A 13,687-nucleotide genomic window follows, 5' to 3' on the forward strand; every position below is an offset into this window, starting at 1 on the left:
TGCTGATGCAGCGTTCGTTTTATAGGGCTTTAGGTGGGGGGAGGTCACATCCACCGATGCGCTCGGCTGTACCTCTGTAGAAAGCTCTTAGGACTTTGGGGCCCATGCTAGCCTTCTTTAGTTGTCTGAGAAAGTAGAGGCGTTGCTGTGCCTTCTTCACTACCCGCTCTGTCTGCACGTCCCAGGTACTGTAGGTGAGGTCCTCAGTGATGTGCGCCCCCAGGAATTTGAACTCTCTGACCCTCTCTACTGCAGCTAGCACCGCCTATTTCATTGCCTATTTCCCACCTCAAATTACTGATGTAATCACACATTACGTTTGTTTGACAGGAAGTAGTTAAGATTGGACTTTTTTATTTTTATTTTGTCATCTATTGTTAATCATATCTCAATTATGACCACAGATATGCTCTAAGTGTGAAAAACATATTTCATTTCTGCTTATCTTTGTTGCTAGAAATCCATGGCAAAACAAACAGTCACTGAGTGACTTTAACAGGATTTCAAACACATGAAGATAAACAATCAACACTGTGTGACCCTAACAAAGTTTAAAACGCGTGAAAGTAGGCTCAAAGCCAGAGCGTGGTCTTGTGTGTGGATCTGACGCTGGACCAAGCCTCACTACATCAGAGAGCACAAGGATTAGGTCCTAGCACCTGACGTAATTATCCAATGCGCTGCTGGTGCCCCTGTGAGTTGGCAGAGCCAGTCCTGTCCCCCCTACCTAGATCACACCCCCCTGCCACTCTAATGTGCCTGTGCTTGCTGCTCACTTCTGTTTCTCTTCTCGTGCTCTGATTTGCTCACACTAAACAGTCAAACAGTGAGCCCTCTCCTCACCTAACCTCGTGTCACCAGGCTTTCTGCAGTACCCGTGGAAAGCCTGGTTTCCATTCCATTCCATAGAGCATCCATCCAGTCTACAGCCCACCTACTTCACACACACACAAGCGAAGTGATCCCAGTCTACTCCTCACCGCCACTGATTCAGCATGCTTAATCAATCAGATGTAAACTAGCTTAAAATAATGGAAAAGATTGTAGAGTGGAGACAGCGTGCGTGCGTGCGTGCGTGTGTGCGCGCGCGTGTGTGTGAGTTGGCAATAGAAACAAGCAACAAGCTGGTAATAGCCAGAGCTAATTAACCAAAGGTCACCCCACTGTATTAAATTGTGGTGCAGCTAAGTATGAAATATCAGGTATCAGTATTGTTGCTCAAGTGTGTGTGTATGTGTGTGTGTGTGTGTGTGTGTGTGTGTGTGTGTGTAACTAAAAATAAGTGTATATACAACTTAATTTCGCCTGCAGAGCAAATTATACACTGGATTTAGAATCAATCTGTGCTGTAACTGTGCTTGGTTGTTTACCACTTAACAATACGCACGCAATGTACCGGCATGACCCAGAGGAGATAAGATAGATATGCACATTTCTACACTAGCCTATTAAAAATGGCAAAAAAATAAATGTCAGGCATGTTGATTGGAAGTGAGAAAAAAGAACAGAGATCAGACAGTGAAGAAGCCAGAAACTTTTAACAAGCAAGAAGGGTGATAAGATGCCGTTCTGGAATGCTGTTTGGGCCATTGTGCCTGCAAGACAGTCCTTCAGTCACACACTGATATTCACAGTTTCCATGGCAACGTGTCTTTGATTTTCATGGTCAAATCTTACTTTTTTGTAAGATGTAAAAGAAGGAAGAAAAAAAGACTACTAATCCTCCATTCATTCTAAATGATAAAAAGGGGTAAGTTGACCGTGCAACCTCCGCTTACCTTTTTTAGATGTCAGAAAAGTATGCGATAAATCGCTGAAAAGGTGGCATGCCATGAAGTTCAAGTTCCTCACTTATGACTTTGGCGGGTGTCTTTTCCTCTTTATTTCTCCCAGATTCAGTTTCTCCTTCTGTTAGAAACATTCTGTAGGGTTCCTCTTGCACTGCAGTATAACACACACACACACACACACACACACACACACACACACACACACACACACACACACACACACACACACACACACACACACACACACACACACACACACACACACACACACACACACACGCGCGCGCTGTATATGAGAGAGAGAAAAATATACATATACTGTATAGATAGATCTGCTGCATCACATTCAAAGATCCTCACCCAGTTATAAAGTTAGAGTTTGTGTCGACACTCGTGTGCACTGTGCACACATTCATTAGGCCCTGCAGGTTGCCTTGTTACTGTCTTGTCAGGCGTTCCTCCTTCCTGCCAATCAACTATCTCTCCGACTCCAAACCACACAAACTACACAAACTAGACATGCAACACATTTATAAGCACAGAGTGGCTTCACAAATCAAATCCAAGGCACAGTTCTGAATGGGGAAAAAAGGCTAATTTCCATAAAGTATTTTTCCCAATGAGCTTTTCTCTATCGTCACATGGTAGGCAGACCAGCCTCTCATTTTAAAGGTAGTGAAAGTAATATTTTTTGGGTTAAAAAGTTAAAAGAATTGGCGCTCGGGTGGCGCAGTGGTAAAGTCACTGCCCACCACAACGGAGGTTGTGGGTTTAAATCCACCGTGGTGCGTCCGGCTCTGTCGAGCATCTACACGAACACATTTGGCACGTGTTCGGGGGAGGGAAGCCGGACGGGGAGGGAGGGTGATGTCGGTCATTGCACGTACTCCTACGGGTTGGGATGGCACCTGTCAGCAGGGAGTGTTGGGCGGGAGGAGTTGGACGGAGGCTCTACGTCCTCCTGGTGGGGGCTCCTCACTGGCAAGTGAGTCAGTAGAATACGACAGCAGTGACAACACAGAAATGTACGTGGGTAGGAATCAATTGGCATAACAACTAAATTGGGGAGAAAAATGGGTAAAAAATAATTGGCTACTCTAAATAATGTTTTTTTTTTAAGAATATAGTTTATTTATAAAGAAATTACTTTATTTATATCGTTTACTTACCCCATGACGTCCTCAATAGAAGGACAATTTGTATATTCCTTTACGGTGAAAGAAGATTCCACCAAAAGAAGAAAATACTTGATGAATTAAAGTAAAACGGAGGCCATGATGAATGCTCAATTCACACATGAAAGCATGGCGCAAAAGCATGTGCACATTTTGAAATGTAAAATAGCAGCTGTAGAGCTACATTACCTATTTATCGCTTCAATTAATACATGTATTATCTTAATGGTAAGCTTAAACCAACTGCTTCTAAAGAACAATGTTGGTGTAGAGATTCGATAGGCAATCTATATTTTATATCACAGATTCATAAGTAAAAAGAAAAGGGGGGAGGGGAGCACACATGTATTCCTGTCCAGCCACTCACTCACCTGGTTCCTGTACACCTGCCTTCAATCAGCTCAACACCTCCCACGTGATCCACTCCACCTTCTTAAACCTCACCTTATCCCCTGTGTCTGTACATGTTTTGCGTTTGGGTTCACTCTGAACTGAATAACACAAGACTGAATACAAATCCACAAACAGAAAGCTAGTTCTTTTCCAAAGCTGCTATTTTCACCTCATGAATGTCAATGAGGAAGTGGTAGGGGGTTATTTATAGTTGAAGGCTGGATGCAGGGTCTATCCCTGAGTCTGATAATGCCCCCCCTGTTTGTCTTCATGTGGAGATGGAGAGATGTTTACGCTCACAGCTACAGAGCCTAGCATCACACCCAGCGCCCTGCACACAAACAGGGGAGAATGACGAAAGAGCAAGGCTGAAAGAGAGAGAGATGGAGAAAGAGTAGGACACATATCTTGGGGTATATTTTCCAGAGAGCACCTTTAGCAGGGACATAGACACATGCATATACTGTGTATAGTATGCAGTCTTTCACACATGCACCCACACAAAAGCATCACAGTTTATGTGATGGCCGTAGTGTGTGGGCCATGCCAATGTTGTGATGCTGCTTGCTCTGTGGACACAGCATGCAGGCGTCATCGCTGGCTGCCACAGGTAATCATCATAATGAATGTAAGGGCCCGGACAAGACACTCTGCTGCAAAAAAAACAGCTCCCAAGCATAGGACAACGCAAAAACATTGCCTTAATCTGTCCTCTTAAAATAAACATTAGAGGAGCTGGGTATATAAGAAGGCATTTAAAAATTTGCTCCAAAAGTCTCACTAATACTACTGCTTTATCGGTCATAAAAGTTCATTGTTAGGCTATAGACATTTTGTCTATTATTCATGGTTAATGACTCAGGCTAATGGCACTGGAAATGTCGTGGAGTATAAAATCTACGGCATGTTCAAAATTTTACAAAAGTTTGGTCCCCTTCCAAATGCTGAGGCATTACCTTTGGGCCCTGTAGGACATGGCTTGTGATTGCCCTGCCACTGCTTCTCAAGTATAAATAACCTTGGACCTTCACACATCTTACAGCGCTGTTGAATAATGCATGGCTAAAATTGCAGTCGCTCTGATAGTTGCCTCTGTTGTATCAGAGTGTCCTCCTACAATTGATCACAGCCCATAATTCCCTCAGACTAAAATGTGGCATGGCACAGGCAACTATCCAATAAGAGATCCTGCGTTGTCACCTTTAAATGCTTAGGGAAAACAAGGCCCCCGCATTCCTGCTCCTGTTGTGAGGGAAAATGGCCCACTATACCCATGCAATTCTATGAGGCTGTCAACTGACAGCTTTAGGAAAACATTGACATAACCACATGTCTCAGGATATATAAGTGCACACCCTAAAGCCATCTGGTCTTAACTGCAGGGTATTTCTGCTCTATTTAACCAACCACATTTTCCTTGTTTACTCATATATCAACCAGAGAATTCACAGAAAATGTATGCAGAAACAAAAGAAAAGGCTTGCATGACAGAAACAGCAGAATTCATGATCTCAGATCCACCCTCCTCCTCCTTTTATTAAAAAGGAGCATGTAGCAAATTGTGCTTATTTTACAGATTCAAAGGCAACATTTATCCAGTAAAATTAACTTTCTAGACATCACTGCATGAATAATTCTATTTCCCAGCACTATCCTTTGCAAACTACAGTTATGCTCATAATATAATTATAATGAATTCCTTTCCAAACACACCAGTCTTGGAAAGGTTTCTCTAGTCGAGATTGTCAAACAAGCCAAGATCATAGTTCAAGACAGCCGACATTCTGTTATAACAAGAATATGACAATCAGCTCTTTACAGTATGTGAAGTACTGCGTGTAGTGCTGTGGCCAGCACTGTATCCCCGGTATGAAATAAACCTTCTTGTCAAAAGTAATAATGGAATACTTCACAAAGCACATCAACCTTCATTGCTCATCAACTCACACTTGTACATTCCCTCAGACACATGTCTTATACCGTTTGCGAGCAGCCTCCCTGTTTGCCCAAGGGTGGCCATTATAAATACAACTGCTACCTGCTGCCACAGGTACGGTATAAAGTCATGGGCCTTGGGCTTCCTTCTGCTACTCTATGGCTCTGTTTTTTCGTGTATTAGTTCCATGCATTCGTATTTGTCACATTAATTGCAGGATTTCTGGCAAATTCATATTTTGCACAGTTGGCCTCTGCAACCATGCCACCCAACCTGCCCCTAGCCAGCTGTTCAAACTCCACAGTAGTCCCTACAAGCATGTACACTATATATGGCACCCCAGTGGCATGACTAGTGATTAAGAACCGTAATTGTTTTGAGTGCACTGGAAACTTTTCCTCTACTCTGCAGAACAGAAGACTATACAAAACAAATGCCCCCTGTGACAGCAGTGTGGTTTTATGACCTGCTGTGTTGTTTTCTGATTACACTCTACTCAGTGGCATGGACACCATCCAAAAACGGTATATACCACTGGGCTACCTACTGTCTGGGGAGAGGGAAACACATGGTCCTTCAATAAAAGATAATAGAAATGACAATAAGATTTACCATCTTCATTCATCTTCTTCATTACCGTCTCTAAGACACTGGGAGCTATGCCAGCACCCTATACAAGCCTACCAGGTCCAGCTAAAAAGTCTGGTTATGCAAGGAAGCCGGTAATTCATTATATTTAATAGTGAGGCATGGCACTGTGTACACTGGTTCTATTCAAGGTACTTGGTGCTTATTCAGTCCTTGATAGGAGTTATAAAATCAACACCTTATGAGTAACTTTGAACAAAATTCTGAGAAAAACATAAGAATTCTGAGGAGCTATATTTACAAACTGGCACTTCTATTATGAGTATATACTGTACTACACTTTTTTAAATAAATCGAAATAAAATGTATCCGTACACATAGCTAATTGAGCTGCTCTTCTATTCGTGGGAATGTCACCACATTGACCACAAATAGATGTTGCTTTTTTTTCTACGACACTCAACTGCAGACAGAGAGAGAAAATATAGGACAAACTGTCATAACTGTCAAACTGTATGTAACAGCCAGTGTAGAGTTGATAACTACATTCACTTACTGAATGCATGACCCTGTATAGATGCTAGTACAAACTGCTGCGAGTGCACTCTCGAACAGCTTTAACTCATGTCTTTCCACCATTCCAAAACCTGGACATGCTCCAACCATCCAGGAATCTCCATAAATTAATTATTATACCGAGTGGATGTAAAATTAAAGCTCGGCTACGGTGACCAGAGGGGCTGACAAACAATTTCCCAACATGTGCCCTGCTTTTTCGTTCATTTGGACACCATGCTCTTCTTGCATTAGGTATGTTGACTAAACAGAGTGCTTTATATACTTTATATGTTTAGTCCATTGGGGATACTGAGTATGTGGTTCTATAACGGCACTATCCTCATTAAATGTTTATACACATGCATAATTCTGATTCAAGACTCTCCCCCTGTACAACAACTGTCCAGTCCTCTTCGCCGTGGATTAAAGCGGCAAATAAAAAGGCCTGACTGAAAATTACCATCTCCAAATAACTTGGATGTTGGCCAAATCCTAACATATACAGAGTGGCATATAGAGAAGGGTGAATTTCACACTCTGCCTTCTATGTAGCAGAATGAGCCTCCATCACAGCTGAGTAAGTATAATGGGAAAGGACAGTGAGAAGCTTTCTAGTAATCACGCATGTCTGAGGAGATTTCTCACTGCACAGGGAAAAAAATGGAGGAAAGAAGGATGCTGGTGCGCGGTAAAACGAGGCAGGCACGGTGTGATGAATCCTGGTGCAGGATGATTGACCATTAATTGAGGAAGTGGCACCCCTGTTGTGTCTCGCTGCTCGTCCCAGCCGAGACAATGGGGACAAAATGAGGCTCCATGTAGTCATGCGGGAGATATAAGAAGTGATGGAGTATAATAGAAGAAAATGAAATGAGGTGATTTAGATGGAGAGATTCACCGGAGGACATGACTCCGTAGGGGCAAATTAGGCCTACAACCATTGGAGTTGTAACTTAGAAGAAACTTAGATTTTGAGCCTGTACAAGTCAAACTCAGTCAAAGTCTTCAGATTTTGTGCATAGGTGATGTTGATTCCCATATTGGCGGACCAGTACTATACAGTTTGACATCACACTTTGACATCACACTTACTTCACACTTACCCACCCATAAGTCATAAGCACATCCACATGCGTACGTTTATGTGTGTGTACTGCAGTGGTTCTCAAACTTTTTGGGCACAAGACACCCCTATACATAATCTATTCATACGACATGTTGTGTCATTTTTACCACCGTATATTTATGGTCTTTAATACTTGACATTTAGCATAACTGTTACAATCTCACAACGCAAGGCATTGTGAGCTTGTGAGATCTATTTTCAAAATAATTGTGAAAATGTTTGTGGTTAAGTGGTTAATGGACTGTTTATCAATACCGCATACAATGCAGCATAAGAATATCACAAACATGATATCCTGGTGTGAGGTGATGAGGCAATGTTTGCACGTTGTAGCAGAGGACTAAACAATTATGGTATTCAATTTGTGGCAAGTGAACTCGAAAAGGCCAAATTAGATGTCCTTTTGTATCGTGCCGGGATTGGTTAGACTGTTGTGTCATCGTAAGGAAATGATCTATGGACAGATGATGTATTTTGCATCTGTTGTTTTGATCTGTTAGGTCATCTTGGCTTTCCACAACAATTACTGTAAATGGAGGTATCAAAAATGACAACAATATGGGCAGGAGGGGGATGAAATGCGAGTCACAAAGCACATCAGGGATTAGCTGGGATTGTAAAGATGCTTATGCAGGGAAGAGCCAGAGATGCACAGTCTGAGGAAGAATAATGGGTATCATGGGCAAACTAGCATATAGTGAGCCCTGCATCGTAAGAGTTTTAGAATTACACAGCATTAGTCTCACTGGAACAATGTAGGGTCGCCAAACCTTCTAGAATCTAGATTAACCTCATCTTCCCATTTTGCAAGACACCCAGTCTGGGAAATGTTTCAGATTTGAAGTGGGTGTATCCAGCTTACATCATCTATGATGAATCAGTTGCCAATGTTCTATGAAACCGCCAATAGTAATTTGATCATATTTGATCAATTTGATCAATTTTGATCATACAACTGTGTGTGGCAGGCATCTGTCACACCTGGCTGTGTCACCTCACCTTATACAGTGTCTCTGTATGAGCATGCATGTATGTATGTCTGACTGAACTGGTATGAGAGAGTAAATCTAGAGGGGTGGATATTTTGGAAATGCAGCTAAATGCTGTACATTGTATAATGTCAAATGTTGGGATTGTTGATAAGAAAGCAATACCAAACAGTGCTGATATGCTGAGTGTCCAAATTCACAACCTGTATAACTTTTCTAGCATACGGCATTCATTTCTTCAAGTAGGTTATTGCACCAAAGGAGTCCATTCTGACCTACTTTCATTTCCTCATGAGTTTTCATTCCAATTTTTGAAAATTGTATGGTCTGTTATCTGTTTTATTTTAATCTTTTCATGTCCTGCGCTCTGTGCCTTCTTTGCCTGTCCAGCTCTGTGTTAAATTATTTGACATCTAAAACAGGATCAAAAGCCCTACGTCCTATACTGCTCTTTGCGCTATGCAAATGGAGGTGTTTTTAATGAAGGCATAACATGAATAATTCATGGATGGTGGTGTACCATGGGTTGCACTGCAGGAACAAATTCATGGAAAAAGAATTATTTTGAAAATTGACATTGGGGATATCTTTCCTTTCTGTTTGATATCCTGTGCTGTTCCTCAGTTCCTCATTAACATAACGCCATTTGATTACTTACTGTGAAATATTGTTACATGACCCTAATGCCCACCTACAGACTGAATTCTCTTTCTTGCAGATGCAACTTGCAACATGAACAAAGACTCTCATTAGGGCACCTGCCTCAGTTTGTACTTTTAGGGTGCCACATGCATTGCAATGGCGGAAGTACTCAAAATTGTCTTTGTAAAAGTACCAAAATCACAATATTAAAATACTCTGTTTCAAGTAAAAGTAACTAGTAACTAAGCTGTCAAATAATTATAGTAGAGTAAAAGTACAATATGTAGTTGAGATGTAGTGGAGTAGAAGTAAAGTATCAATAAATGGAAATACTCAAGTAAAGTAAAAGTACCTGAAATGTGTACTTAAGTAAATAGTACTTGAGTAAACATAATTAGTTACGTTTTACCACTGCTGGGTGGCATACTATTACACACTTGTCTGTGATTTGTATTGCTGCTCTTTGCACATACTGTACAGCAGATCAGACTGATGTAATCATCATCACAAACAAATATTTTGATGTGCTACAAAGAGCATCACGGCAGGTGATCAAACTTCAGCAAACACAGCAAAAAATTAATTAGAGACACAATTTTTCTGTGTGAGAAATTGTGTACAATACATCTTTCTTTCAGTGACCTCTTCTGCAGGGACTGCAAAGTGTTACTGTCACAAGTTTTGTGTACGGATTGTGTCAGCTCTTTGCATTCTCAGCCCAAGGCTCTGGCAGGAAGGTGAGAATTATTCACCACCCACACAGCACTTACACGTCTCTTATCTAGTCCTCTAGCAGCAGTCTAAATGTACTCATTTGGTGGAACTCGGGCCACTTTGACCTGACTGTGCCAAAACAGCATTCCTCAACAAGAGCCATGTCTAAATTGTTAGGTTAGATTAGATTAGATCAGATCAGATCAGATTAGATGTCCTTTATTGTGCACAAAGGAAATTCATTTTGCTGTGGTCGGTAAAGACGAGACGATAAATACATACATTAAATAGGTAAACACCTCAGTTAAAAGACAGTAAGACACCAGAGTAAACAGTCTCACCCCTTAGCGCTCCTCTCTTGTTTTTGATATTTAGATTTATTTTTGTTTCTTGACCACAAATGTTAAGAATGTAATTTAGATACAGAACATTTTTGGACAGATACATGAAAGTGCATTCTAAGTGCACTCTACTTATGTGACTATTTACCCTGATGTTTTTAATAGGGTGCATGCTTACACATAATGTCACATTCATTATCACACATTCCCTGATATGTTTTTTGTTTGGTTTATTTTTGTCTATTCCCTGTTTGCTTGTTTGCAATATGGATTTGACACCCCTCAGACATGTCAACTATGTTGGCTGATTATTTTCAGTAATCTTGTCATGGATAATCAGGTATAACCAGGTATTTCAATTATGTTGTAGATTTTTATTTTTATACTGCGATCATGTTATACATAGGTAGAGGCCTCATATAAGCCCTTTGGGCTTCGTGCCTCCTCCTGGCACTTTTCTGTTTATATTTTGTGTACAGTGTGTCTCCACCAGGCCGAAGGCGTGGCATGTTTTGCACCCTGTCTGTCCGTCCTTGAGTGTGTGTCCATGTGTCTGTCTGTGAGCAGCTAATCTCCGGCACCGTGGGGCCGATCGCAGCGAAACTGTGCACACACACTCCCTGGATGAGAGCAGAACCTCTGCCCCGAATTCTTTTTTTGTATTACTCCCGATTTTGTCCAAACATCACGCAAATTGGTACACAGTACCTCTATAGTCACTAAACGAAACAAGTCTTTCAGATTTCATATTCCATCCTTATTGGCTAAGATTGACATCTAAAGCTTTTCAGGAGTGGCCCGTTTTGAGCAAAATGCCTCAAATCATGAACGCAGCGTCTGATTGTGGTGAAACTTAGCAGGCACATTCGCACTACATTGAGGAACAAATCTTTTTTCACCTTTTCACCCTTTTGCCCTATTATAGCGCCACTAAGAGGCCTAAATGTTTATATTACTCCTACAGATTTTGTCCAAACATTATCTTATAGACATGTGATCTAGATGGATCTGTCCGATTCTTCATATTCCATCAATATTGCTGGCCCACAATAACCTACCTGACCTGGCTGTGTTCCGAGGAGCACTTTTTCTAGTTTTTTGTATTGCTTTTACATTTTGTGCTAAATAAATCAAATCAAATCAAAGTCTCCTAATCGCTCTGGATTGTCTGCTAAATGCCTAATTTGTGCATTTTGACAATAAAAGTTAACTTTTATAATTCGTCATACAGTGAGCTCTATTTTGTGTTTTTTTTTTCTCTGTCTTTTCTTGTTGGTGAAAGTACAACTTCCCTACATACCAGTCTGTGCATCATCATCTTACAAAAACTCACACTTAACATACAGTTTTAAATTGAATGCTGATGGATGAAATACAGTAGGAAATACCAGTCTGTACCTTGGCTTGTGCAGATGTCTCTACCAACGTCTCCCTGTCTGTTGACATGGCCAGGATGACTTTGTAATCATATTACCAATGCATGTCTCATTAGTTTCTGCCATGGCTGAGTGTCTCTGCTGCCTCCTGTTCCACACATACACACGCGTGTGCACGCCACACACGCACGCACGCCTGCACGCACGCCTGCACGCGCGTGCACACACACACATGCATGCACAGACGTTCAATTGCTGGCTGGCATTTGAGAGTGTCTGGGCTTGCATCTAAAGCAGTTTACCAGGGAAATAATAGCTCCTCTAAAAGGCTTCTCTGTATGCAGAATCATCCCGTTCCATTTGCATTCTACTGAGACAAATTAAATTTCAGCAGGAGGTGAGAGCAGCGCCATGTTGAGATGACAAAGGAATGAGTGGAAACAGGGAAGTAAGCACACCTGGGATGCTGGAGCTAGGTGGGGCGGGGAGTGGGTATTTATTTTATATTATATATATATATATTTTATTTATTTTATTTTATTTTTAATTTTTGTTTAAAAAAAAATATATATATATATATTTTTGTGACAGGTTTACATTTCTACTGGTCTGAAGCATTCACAGTGGCGTGCACAGACATTTTGAGGGGCAGGTGCTCAAGTAAATTATCCTTTTTTTTGTTTACTTGGTCAGCTCTTTTTTCCCTCTACACCTATACCTCTTTGCCAAAAATAGCCGATCTACAAGCCCACAACGCCTCGCAGCGAGAAAAGGGATGCTAGGTTTCGAGTGGTTATGGTAAAAAGAAAAATCATGTCACATAAAGATTTGACGGACCCCCTGTAGTAACTCTGAGGACCCCCTAGGGGTCCCGGAGCCCCTGTTGAAGACCCCTGCTGTAAACTGTTTTTCTTTTTCTTTTTTTTTCAAAAGGGCACTTCTGGTCAAGAGGGCAAAGGGCAGGTGCTGTAGCACCACCTAGAGTCTATCTGTGCACGTCCCTGAGCATTTATATTCATGGCTGTTTAAAAAAAAAAAACAATGATGCCATAAAGTCAGAAAATCCTGCTGCCTGGTGCAAAATCTCACGTCGGAGACAGACCAGAACATAATTTCAGGCTTTTTCAGCAAGGATACCTCTATAATAGCTCTATAATAGTTCGGCATGGGGGCCCAAGATCCTACGGGCTGACACAGAGGCACCGCTGGGAGCATCCAGACCAGATGGGAACTGTACTGCCCTCACCCACTAAGCACCACACAGGGTCGTGCAGACAGACAGGCCCAGCACATCAGTGGATGTGAGCTTCCTTCCATCCAGGATATCGTCGGGTAGAAACCTTGTATGTCCTCATTTCAAACTTTTAATGTTTTTTAGCGGCGCTAGCCGCTCTATACCTGACTTTGTCCGTGTGCGTACGTCAACGTTGTGATTGGTCAGGTGCGTACGTCAACAAAGTGATTGGTCAAGCTACACGTGGCTATAAACACATTATAAACACATATCGATGACAAAATGTATCAAAGGCGCCGCTACCTTCACACAGGGTGTGATTTTTTTCTTCATAATAATGCCCTACTTTGTTGTACGATAGTGTCACGCAAGAGAAGTAAAAATAGCAGATCTACAAGCTCACAACGTGTCACATTGTGACACGTTGGTGACACGGCATGAGCTTGTGGATCTGCTATTTTGCCTATTTTTGAAAATGTTTGAAAGTGAACAAAGTGAAAGTGTTAAAGTGTGTCGTGTTTTATAAATATATTGAACCAATGAAAAATATTAACAAGAGCTTGTGTCTAAATAATAACTACATTGGATCCATTGAAACAGGTTGTTTTTTCCATTTCCTGAAAAGGTTAGTTTTTGGACATACAAGGTGTCAGTTGCTACCATCTGTGGTACCACAGCCTACAGGCCTGAGCCAGAAGGCTCCACCCCTATGGCTCCACCACAGCTATTTTATTAACTCTAGACACTAGATGCTTGATGCCTGTCTGTCTGCCTACTAGTACTAGTACTACTACTACTACTACTACTAGTACTACTACTACTACC

This window comes from Gymnoscopelus microlampas (genome assembly GCF_963454915.1).
Source record: "Gymnoscopelus microlampas genome assembly, chromosome: 10".
NCBI lineage: Eukaryota > Metazoa > Chordata > Actinopteri > Myctophiformes > Myctophidae > Gymnoscopelus > Gymnoscopelus microlampas.